Source organism: Choloepus didactylus, chromosome 21, assembly GCF_015220235.1.
Source record: "Choloepus didactylus isolate mChoDid1 chromosome 21, mChoDid1.pri, whole genome shotgun sequence".
Classification (NCBI taxonomy): domain Eukaryota; kingdom Metazoa; phylum Chordata; class Mammalia; order Pilosa; family Megalonychidae; genus Choloepus; species Choloepus didactylus.
This window is the reverse complement of record NC_051327.1, coordinates 49,068,055-49,080,214: the sequence shown is the minus strand read 5'-3', so window position 1 is coordinate 49,080,214 and position 12,160 is coordinate 49,068,055. Positions and strand designations below refer to the sequence as shown.

The 12,160-nt window shown below is 41.3% G+C and overlaps 1 long non-coding RNA gene across 1 annotated transcript in view; it reads right to left on the bottom strand.

The window, feature by feature from the left end:
• Window positions 1-12,160, bottom strand: part of LOC119517559 — a 37,338-nt gene that overhangs the window by 23,688 nt on the left and 1,490 nt on the right. The gene's annotated exons all lie outside the window — the stretch shown is intronic.

Here is a 12,160-nt window from a genome sequence, read left to right as displayed (position 1 = left end):
AGCCAGAACATGAAAAAGAAAAATTAGCAAGTGTTAGAAATGTGTTATAGTCATACTAGCTGCAAGCTGAGACTTTTTCCTTAGCTCCAACAGATCAGGAAAGAATTGAAAAGGAAATAATTTTCTCACATTTTGACTCAATGTTATTTAATGTGTGTTCTGTATCAACTAAAACTATCTTAAAAAGTCCAAACTATGGAAAGAGTTTCTCTGTAGCAAACAAGAAACCAGGCAGGGCTGAAAGATGTTTTACGGAAAGTAAGAATCCCTGGGTATGTGACAACATCATTAGTGTGGCAGATAATATTTTCCAGAGATGATCACACTAATATATCCCATCACGCATATTCTTACAATGTGACAATGACAGACCTCCATCAAGGGAGAGGGGAGTCTAAGTTCTGTCCGCTTGAATCTGAGTGCTCCTGTGACTATGGCAAAAGTGAACTCCATGGCTTTCAAGATTATGTTTAAAAAGGTGATTTGCCCCAGTAGCAATGAGCACACCCCATACCCAGATCTTGGTTTCTAATACCATTCTCCAATAAAAGAAACAGGGTTCCTTGGAGAAATGGCTGCTTCTAGAACAGGAGCAGGAAATATACCCAATGAGCCCAGAATATCTTGTAGCACCATAAACTTAAGAAAGTGTTCAAATACACACACACACATACACACACAATAATGGAGATATATGAAAGAGAGCCAACTGAAAGAACTCCCAATTACCAAAGCTAGAATATTTCAACAAGAAAATAAAACAAATAAAGGAATATTGAATTAAACTCAAATTGTGAAATAAATAACCATGAGCCAATACTGATATAAATAAATGATTGACTAAATACACAAATAGTCTAGCTAAAGGTTTGTCAATTCCATTGATCTTTTCAAAAAACCGACTTTTGGTTTTGTTGACTCTCTATTTTTAATTCTCTATTTTTTAATTCTCTGTTTCCTTTCTCTATACTAAAATTTTTGTTATTTCCTTCCTTCTGCTCCTTTGGGTTTAGTTTACTCTTCTTTTTGTAGATCCTCCAGTATTGAGGTTAGGTCTCTGATTGGAGATAGTTCTTCTTTTATAATGTAAGCATTTAGAGCTATAAATTTCCCTCTCAGCACTTCCTTTGCTGCATCCCATAAGTTTTGATATGTTGTATTTTCATTTATCTTTTTTTAACTTGTTACCCCTTACAACTTTGTACATGGTATATCCTAGATATTTTCTAATTTCCCTTGTGATTTCTTCTTTTACCCATTGATTTTTTAAGAGTGTGTTGTTTAATTTCCACATAATTATAAATTTTCCATTTCTCCCTCTGTTATTGATTACTAGCTACATTCCACTGTGGTCAGAGAAAATACATTGTGTGATTTCAATAATTTTTAGCCTATTGAAATTTGTTTTGTGATCTAAGATATGGTCTATGCCAGAGAATGAGCCATGTGCACTCAAGAAAAATGTGTATTCTGTTGTTGTTGGGTGTTCTATATATGTCTGTTAATCTTGTTGATTTAGAGTGTTGCTCAAGTCTTCTATTTCCTTATTGATATCCTGTCTAGATGTTCTATCCATTACTGAAAGTGGTGTATTTAAGTCTCCTACTATTAATGTAGAACCATCTGTTTCTCCCTTCAAATCTGTCAATATTTGCTTCATATATTTTGGGACTCTGCTATTAGGTGCATATATATTTATAACTATTACATCATCTTATTGAATTTACCTCTTTATCCATAAATAAAGACCTTATTTTTCCCTCATAATTGTGTTTGACTTAAAGTCTGTTTTCTTTGATAATATATAGCTACCCCAGATCTCTTTTGGTTACTTCTTGCACGGTATTTTTTTTCCCATACCTTAACTTTCAACCTACTTATGTCTTTGAATTTAAGGTGAGCCCCTTGTGTACAGCATATAGTTGAGTCGTGCTTTTTATCCATTCTGCCAATCTCACCTTTTGACTGGAAAGTTTGATCCATTTACATTTAAAGTAACAACTAAAAAATGCAGGACTTTCTATTGCAATTTTTCTATGTAGTATTTGTAATTCTTATACCACTTTTCATCCCTCAATCCTTCCATTAATGCCTACTTTCATATTTATTTGATATTGAGTCCCTTCTCTTTTCTATCTGGATATATTTTTTATGTATTTTTCTTGTGGTTACCATTGAGTTAAAATTAAATATCCTACATATGTAACAATCATATTGGGTTTGATACCAACTTAACATCAATAGCATACGCATATACTTTTCCTATACTCCTCTGTCCCCCTGCCTCTTTTTCTGAACTTGTTATCCCATATATCTTTGGACATGGTATATACAAAATTCTAGATTTATCTTTACTTTTTATGCATTTGCATTTTAGAACCTGTAGGAAGTAAGAAATGACGTCACATACCAAACAATAAAACACAATAATACTAGCATTTAAAATTACCGAAATGGTTACCTTCGTCATAGGTCTTTACTTCTTTTTGCAGCTTGAACCACTGTCTAGTGTCCTTTCCTTTCACCCTGAAGAACTTCCTTTAGTGTTGCTTGTAGGGCAGGTCTAGTGGTGATGAACTCCCACAGCTTTTGTATATCTGGGAATGTCTTAATCTCTCCCTCGTTTTTAGAAGAGAGTTTCACTGGATATAAAATTCTTGGCTGCAGGTTGTTTTCCTTCAGCACTTTAAGTATTCCACCCACTGCCTTCTTGCCTCCATGGTTTCTGATGAGAAGTCAGCAAGCAAAATAATTGGGGCTCCCTTGTACATAACATGTTGATCTTCTCTTGAAGCTTTCAGAACTTTCTCCTTGTCCTTTGCATTTGATAGTGTGGTCAGAATATGAGGGGGTATATTTTTCTTTATGTTTATCCTGTTTGGTGTTCTCTGAGCATCTTGGATGTGCATTTTCCTGTCTTTTGCTAAGTTTTAGAAGTTCTCTGGCATTATTTCTTTGAATATTCCTTCTGCCCCTTTCTCTCTCTCTTCTCCTTCTGGGACACCTATTATGCATATATGAGTATACTTGATGGTGTTCAGAGGTGTCAGGCCATTTTCACTTTTTATAATTATTTTTTCTTTCTGCTCCTCACCCTGACTCATGTTAATTGTCTTTTCTTTGTGTTCACTGATTCTTTCTTCAGCCAGCTTCAATCTGCTATTAAAACTCTCCTGGGAATTTTCATTTCAGTTACTGTGGTCTTCAACTCCAGTAATTTTGTTTGGTTTCTTTTAAAAATTTCTATCTCTTTATTAAAATCCTCATATTGATCATTCATTGTTTTCCTGACATCCTTTCATTCTTTTGCTGTATTTTCCTTCATCTCCTTCTGTACTGTTAAGATTATTTTTTTAGTCTTTGGTTCATCAAATTCTGGTCTTTGTTGGTATTTTCTGGATTTTTATCGTCTTCCTTTGAAGGGGCCAACATATTCTGTTTCTTTGTCTCATACTCTTTTGTTGCACACTGTGCATTTCAATATTTTAAAATATTAACTCTGGGATTTGTTCCCTGAGATTTCTCTTTCTTCATATCATAACCAGCTGATGATAAGACAGATTTTACTGAGCTTCAGCCCTCCTATCAGGAAGGTCTGCCCAAGGCAATGCAAGGCCTGTGCCTTATCCTGGGCTTATGCTTGTTAGTTGTTTTGCAGGAGTTTGAATGCCCCTTCTATTTCTCAGGTGACTGACCTCCCTCTCCTGAGTGCTTAAAGCAAGCAAACCTTTCCCTAAATCACCACCTCTCATATGCCTTTTGTTGCCTCAAGCTCCTTTCACCTTGAGGTGCTGGTAACTGCCCCATGGAGAGAGCAATTTACTGGTCTCTACCATAATTTACCAGCCTCTTCCTCCTGATCTTCCCTGGATGCTATAGTGTTCTATTCACCTCCAGAGTTCCAAAGTAGTTATTTCAGACAGTTCCTGCCTGTTCAGTAGTTGTTCTGGTTGAAGGACAGAATCCTAAAGCTCCCTACTCTGCCATTTTCCCAAAATCCTCCTAGAGACCATCAGAAGCTAGATCTTAAATCCTGCACTGCTACCAGCAAGCTGCACGAGGAGTCAGGGTGACTCACTGCTTGCCTGATGCAAGGCTTGGGGATGGGCCATGGTAGCTGCTGTACAGAGAGTGCAATTCATTGGCATTTACTGCAATCTGCCAGTCTCTTCCTCTACTTTCCCCTGGATGCTGCACAGTGTTCTACCAGACTCAGAGTTTCAAAATAGTTAATAGTTGAATCAGACAACTTTTAAGCAGTTCCTGCATGTTTAATAGTTGTTCTGGTGGAGGGACTGACTCCTGGAGAGTCCTACTCTGCCATCTTCCTACAATCCTCTCAAATGTTGTTGTTGTAAGTCACTAAATTTTGGAGTGGTTTGTTATGCATTATTAGATCAATGGAGCAACTAGTTTGCAAAACCAACTTTGGCAATTTATTAATGTATTTATTCTACACATATGTATTCACCTCTGCTAGGTACCAGGCAATGGAAATAGAGAGATTCACTGGATATGGTCCCTGCCCTTAAAGAACTAACATGTGTGGAAGAAACTGAGCTCCATGAAAGTATGAACAAATTTTAACAACACTGGAGTAAAGCAATGGACACAGTATTTGGGAAATGGAGAGAAGGGAATGAATGACTCTTGGGGATTCTGGGAATATGAAAAGAGGAAGAAGAGAATAAGCATCTATTAAGCACCTAATGTGTTACACTATGCTAAATGATTTACAACATTTATGTGAATTAATTCTTCCAACTAACCCTAGGGGTCATTATTTATAACTCTTTTAGAGATGAGGAAACTGAGGCATGGAAATGTAAAGAGATTGCCCAGGGTCTCATAAGTGGCAGAAATGTTATTTAAAAGGTTCTTTCAGTTTTCCTTTCTGTAAAATGGGAGTATTGGATAGGATGCACTCCAAGGCCCTTTCTGGCTCTGAAGCTTGTATTATGGACGTATATGGTTTTTGCCTTCCCAGCATCTGTTCCACTTCTCCCGGTAACAGCATCCAAATTTTGTGGGAGAACCACTTGTCTTCCACTCTTAATTTGAGGGTAGGCACATAAACCCAGTTTTGGCCAATCACACCACCACATCCACATCCTTACAGTGATGGTTCAGGAATACAGACAAGACTCAAGTCAAGCCAATGGAAGTACTCTCAGGGGGTTTTGCTAGACCTCTTGGGAAAGAAGTATTCTATTTCTCCTGAGGTTGCTAAACTGTTAGGATGTAAACTTGGAGTTGCCAGGGGCCACCATAAGAGGAGAGTCTGCCTGAGAATAAAGACAGTTCTGAAGAAAATAGAGGTCAACAGATGATAATAGTGGGCAAGACCTGACAATATCAACTGATCAGTTAGGTCCAGCCTTGCCTGAAGCCACACCAATCTCTGAGATTTTCTGATGTGTGATTCAATAAATTTCTATTTTCTTGCTTAGAGCTGGATTTTTGCAATTTATAATCAAAAGATTTCCATGTAATACAACAAAGAATCAGGTATGATATGCACAAGGGTTTGATCCTTGTTATTCTCCCTGGTAATTGTAAGATGCCAGAGGGAATGAAAACGGTCATTTTTCATCCTTGTAGCTCCCTCCTCCCATCAGTATCTAATAGTACCTGGCACATAGTAGGTGCTTGGAAAAATATTTGTTGAATTGCACTTATGGGCATCACCAATCACTCTGACCCCTTTTTCCTGTGGTTCCCTCTGAAGGTCTGGGGTCCCTCAGCTTTCATCTGATTCCTAAGATACATGAGAATCTGGGTAATTAAAGTGGCTTCCTGCAGTTTCTTCAACAAGCTAGGACTAGTGTCTGGACATGAACACGACAGCACATCAAAGGAACAGTTCTTAAGAGCATGGCTTTGAAATCAGACATATCTGAGACCACATCTTCCTCTGTGTCTTACCAGCTGTGTGATCTTGAGAAAGTTACTGCCTGAGCATCAATGTTATCATCTTTAAAATGGAATGACTCATGTCAATGTCTCTGGGATGAGGCAAAGACAAAATAAGACAGTGCATATAAAGCACTAAGGAATGGCAACCATTTCTATTGCTGAAAATCATCATAATCACAGTCATCATGGTCACGATGATGTGAAAGGCCCTTCCAGTCCCTGTGGAAAATCAGCTAAGCTCTTTGTCTCTTTCCACCCCCTCTCCACTAATCACTGCCTCTCACAGTGGGACACAGGATGAGGACAGGACATGTTGTTCTACTCTTCCTTCTGCTACATCTACATGCCAGGCTGGGCACAGCTCCCAGAAATCTGCATCCAGGTGACAGCAGGGCAAAGAGGCAACCAGACTGAGATGCCTTTGTGGCAGCGTCTACATGAAGGGGACAGGAACACTCTGTGACAAGCGGAGCCCTGGCTGTTCCTTCTCAAGCCAGCCCAGAGCTTCACGCTTCCTCCCTCCCCTGCTTGCAGTCTGGATTGCAATTCCAGGACAAAGATGGACCAGCAGGGGCTCCAAGATCCTGGGCCTGTTCAGGGCCTTCACAGGAGCCTGGCAGGTACTGGAGATGTGAAAAGTACTAAACAGGGCCTGGAGGCAGCCAGTCCTGGTTCTGGCACCTATCAGCTGTGGAATGGTTTGCAGGGATTCCCAGAAGCCCCCTTTCCCCCATATGGTGCCTCACCTTTTGCCACTTGTCCTCTCCCGAGCCATGCATCTTTCATTTTTTCCCCCCAACTTCTTCCATTAACAAATCACCTACACAAATTTTGCTATATTTTGCCAACCCCTAATATTTTTATTTACTTGTCCACTCTTCATCTATTCTAAGATGCACATTGTTTTTTTTTCACATTTTAACATCTGAAATCGGAATGTCTAATTGCTGTAGCCTAAGTGGGGGTGGGTTGTGACGTAGATAGCCCTGCCTGCACATGCACAGACTTGGTTGCTCTTCTTGGTGGAGTAACTGGACATGAGCAACCCTTCAATGTGTCCACAACATGGAAGAAAGTGCCTCCCACAGTCACCCCCTGTACCACCGACCGAAGCACCACACTTGGAAGAACTTGGCTCTACGTCACTGCCATAATCTCTGCTGCCACCACACCTGCAGATGGACCGTTTTCTCTGCCTCAAATGATACCAACCCCATAGCAAGTTATCTGAATCCCTCCCTTGCCACTTATTTATTGCTGTGATACCCTAAAACTTAGGAGCATAAATTAACCATGTTGTTCTACTCTTCCTTCTGCTACCTCTTCATGCCAGGCTGGGCACAGCTCCCAGAAATCTGCATCCAGGTGACAGCAGGGCAAAGAGGCAACCAGACTCGTGGGTTGCTCATGGGTTCCATGGGTCAGGAATTCGGATATGGCCCAGCAAAGACAGCCTATCTCTGCATCCAGGCCTCAGCTGGGCAGCATCACATGGCAGGAGCTGAAATCATCTGAAGGCTTGTTGAAGGGCCAGGCGCCTGGGCTGGGATGACTCAGGGCCTCACAGTGGGCGAGCTTCTCACGTGACAGCTCCAGGCTCCTAAGTGCTCCAACAAACAAAGCGGCAGCTGCATCACTTTCTAGGACCCAGCCTCAGAAGGCCCACGGCATCATTTCTGCCATACTCTACTGGCTGAAGCAATCACAAGCCTGCCAGCCTCAAGGGGAGGAACATAGACTGCACCTCTCAATGGGAAGAGTGTCTAAGAGTTTGAAGCATTTTATTTGAACTGCCACACTCCTCATCTTTGATCTGAACTCATGACATGTGCTTGTGGCTCCCTATACTTCACCCACCACGACCCTCCTCACATTCATCGCCATTTATTACTTCTTTGTCTCTCTTTCCTTCTAGACTATAAGCTCCTAAAACCTAATGCAGATCACATCACACCTCTTCCCAAAACCCTCCAAGCGCTCTGCATTTCACTCATGGTGAAAGTCAATATCCTAACAACAGCCAACAAAGCCCTGCTCAATTTGGCCCCCAGTTATTTCTCTGACCTCATCTCCTCCCACTCCCCCACTTCAAACCCTCTACTCCAGCCATGCTGGCCTCTGTGCTGTTCCTTTAAATGCCCAGCACACTGCTTTGCACTTGCTGTTCCTTCTGCCTGGAACTCTTTTCCTGCAGCCATCCACATGACTTCTCCCTGTTCCCCTTCCTACAGGTCTCTACCCAAATGTCCCCTTATCAGAGAGGTCTTGACCATGCTGTGTAAAACAGTAACCTCCACCCCACACACATTTGGCACCACTGTTCTCCCTATCTTGCTTTATAAAGCTTTGTCTGTCTCCCATCACTAAAATGTGGGCAGGATTTTGTCTGTCTTGTTCACCGCCATATTTTCTTTCATCCTTCTCTGTATTCAAGCCTTTTTTAAATGCAATTTTATTCAGATATGTTCACATACCATACAATCACCTGAAGTGTATAATCAATTGATCACAGTATCTCATATAATTGTGCATCAATTTTTGAACATTTTCATTACTCCGAAAAATAAGAATAAGAATAAAAATAAAAGTAAAAGTAAAAAAGAACACCCAATACATCTCAAACCCCTCCTCCACCACTATTATTCATTTTCTTTTTGTCCCCATTTTTCTACTAATCTGTCCATACACTGGATAAAGGGAGTGTGAGCCACAAGGTTTTCACAATCACACAGTCATACCGTATAAGCTGTATAGTTATACGATCATCTTCAAGAATCAAGGATGCTGGGTTGCAGTTCAACAATTTCAGGTATTTCCTTCTAGCTATTCCAATACACTAGAAACTAAAAAGGGATATCTATATAAAGAATAACCTCCAGAATGACCTCTTGACTTCATCTGAAATCTCTCAGCCACTGAAACTTTATTTTGTCTCATGCATTCAAGCCTTTTGCAATGTGACTGTGAGCTCCTTCTATCAAGCAATGGACTCGCTAGCCTTGTGACTTGCTTTGATCAATAGAATGTGACTTGGAATTCATGCCACTCATGAGTCTAGGCCTCAAGAGGCTTGCAGCTTCTGTTCTCACTTTGGAATCCTTACCCTGCCAAGTGAGCAAACCCAGGCTAGCCTACTGAGTGACACGTGACCAGTAGTCCAGTTACCTGTATTGTCCTAGCCAACGACCAGCTAACCACCTGACATGTGAGTGAGGCCATCTTCACAGGAGCACAATTCACCACGGTCAGCTGAGCCTCACCCAGATAAGCAAACCATCTAGCTGATCTGTAGATTTATTATTTTAAACTACTGAGTTTTGGGGTGGTTTGTTATGCAGCATTATTTGTGGTAATGATAACTGATACAAGCACTTAGCCAAAGGCCTAGTATGGAATATGTGTTCAATAAATATTTTCAGTACAAATGAATCAATGAATTAGGAAAAGGAAAATGTTTGTCTTGTTGGTCATTGTTACTCCAACACCTAGCACAATGCTTGACCCATAAATGTTAAATGAATGAATGGAGGGTAAAATGGTCCTATTATCAGACATAAGAAACCAAATAAAAGACCTTTGTCTTTCAAGGGCACAGGGAGGGGGTAAATGTAGTAGGAAGCTAATGCTTGAGCCTGTCTTATTAAGCAGGAGTTTGGGGCTGGCTGTGGCCTGGGTGCTGGCTCTGTGTGGCCATAGCAAGAGTCTCTGGGCCTGACACTCAGGTCAGTTTGTGTTTTTTTTTAATTAAATTCAGTTTTATTGAAATTTATTCACATACCATACAATCATCCATGGTGCACAATCAACCGTTCACAGTACGCTCATACAGTTATGCATTCATCAGCACAATCCATTTCTGAACATTTTCCTTACATCAGAATCAGAATAAGAATAAAGAATAAAACTAAAAAAGAACACCCAAACCATCCCCCCATCCCACCCCATTTTTCATTTAGTCTTTGTCCCCATTCTTCTACTCATTCAGCCATACACTAGATAAAGGGAGTGCGATCCACAAGGTTTTCACAATCACACTGTCACCCCTTGTAATCTACATTGTTATACAATCGTCTTCAGGAATCCAGACCACTGGGTTGGAGCTTGATAGTTTCAGGTATTTACTTCTAGCTATTCCAATACATTAAAACCTAAGAGGTGTTATCTATATAGTGCATGAGAACGTCCACCAGATCAACCTCTAGACTCCATTTGAAATCTCTCAGCCATTGAAACTATTCTGTCTCATTTTGCATCCCCCTTTTGGTCAAGAAGATATTCTCAATCCCATGATGCCGGGTCCAGATTCATCCCCGGGAGTCGTATCCTGCATTGCCAGAGAGATTGACACCCCTGGGAGTCAGGTCCCACGTACGGGGGAGGGCAGTGAGTTCACCTGCCAAGGTGGCTTAGTTAGAGAGAGGCCCACATCTGAGCAACAGAGAGGTACTCAGGGGGAGACTCTTAGGCACAATTATATGCAAGTTTAGCCTCTCCTTTGCAGTAACGAGCTTCATAAGGGCAAGTCCCATGATAGAGGGCTCGGCACATCAAGCCACCAGTCCTAATGTTTGTGACAACATCAACATCAGTCCAGGTGAGGATGTCCAACACATCCGCACCTTCCCCCAGATCCTCAGGGCGGGGGCATGTAAATATGTTTTTTATTCTCTGCCCAAATTACTTTGGGATGTGTCACTATTTCACTATAACCTATACTAACCTACCGTATCTCACTTCCTATTCAAAGTTCCATGTAATTGTGGTGTGTGGACAAACCGACTGTAGAGTTATACTGTTTAGAAAATATAGATCCTGCACCAAATAGACATCTCTTCCCTTGGTCTCAGATGGAAGTTGAAATTTTAAAACACAAGTCAGTTTTGACCTTTACCCTTTGGCCCAGTTTGCCCTAGTCTTAACCAGATCTGCTTCATTCATATCACTAACTGAAGTCTGGGCTGTTTTTCAGCCTTTTTTTTTTTTTTTTTTTAACAGTTGCTGTATGCACTAATACTGACATTCGTATCTGCTGAGCTCTAGCTCTGAGTTTCAGGTGTCTCAGAGATATCCGTTGTTCCAGAGATCGGGTCAGCTTTTAAGCAGCTGCCAGCACCCTCTACCACCACTACCACCCACCTTCCCCAGACACCTGTAAGTCCCAGGGCTGTGTTCCTCAAACTGTGCTTGCCATTTGCCACTGAATTGTCTGGAAAGCTAGTGAAAATGCAGAATCCTGGGCCCAACTCCAGACCTACTGAATCTAAATCTCCAGAGACAATGCCCCATGAATCTATATTTTAAGAACGTCCCTACTCCCCTAGGAGATCGTTGGACACAGACCAAGTAGGGGGACTCGTGCCATTACCAGAAAGTGAAGTGGGGGTGGGTTGGAACATATGGATTATGGGAATGATAGGGGACAAGGAGTATAGTGTGAGATGTGCAGCTGTCTTATTTAACTGTCACCATTATCTTGGGAGGTAGGTTATCACACACATTTTGGGAGGCAGACACTGTGGCTCAGAGAAGTACTACGTGTCGTGGTCTGCCTAATTTTATGTCAGGGGCTTTTCGCCTGAACCCCACTCAACAAACCCCTTGCTTTTTGCTTCTCCATCTTCATAAAGGCACTTTAGGCACACTGGCTCCTTGCTGAGGCAGTGAAGGTCACATACTAAAGTGGAAGAAAACACAGAAGAGACAGTGACCAGCCCCAGGCCAAGCAGCAAACTGGTGCGGGAGTCAGGATGTGGGAGGTTTTCACCCCTATCTTTAAGCTGTTGGAGTAAATTAAAAGTCTCTTCTATGGCCAAGCTAAATGTTGTTTTCAAGTTTAGGGTTTCATTTGTTTGTATGTGTATATTTCAATTGAATTTGATAATTACGCCACAAATGTTCCCAGCACACTTGGATGTATCTAAATTACAGGCTTCTGATCACAACTGTGGACAAAAAGGATGCCTTTTGTTTGTTCAGTGCCTTTCACAGTCCTCAAATGGGTCTGTCAGTTTAATGGCCAATTCCAAGGCTGCCAGGAATGAGCTGGGGGAAGGGAACACGGAGGAAGATTGGCAATGAGATTACAGGATGTGAAATCCCGTGGTAAAAGAGTGTGGTTTTTTTCTTTTAAGAAAACATTTCATCTGTGCCTATAATTCATCTCCACAAACCAGTTTTGAAAGCACAGACAAGCTGGCAAAAGCATTGCTGGTCTCTGCCTGGCAGACAGCACCTCCATGCTCAC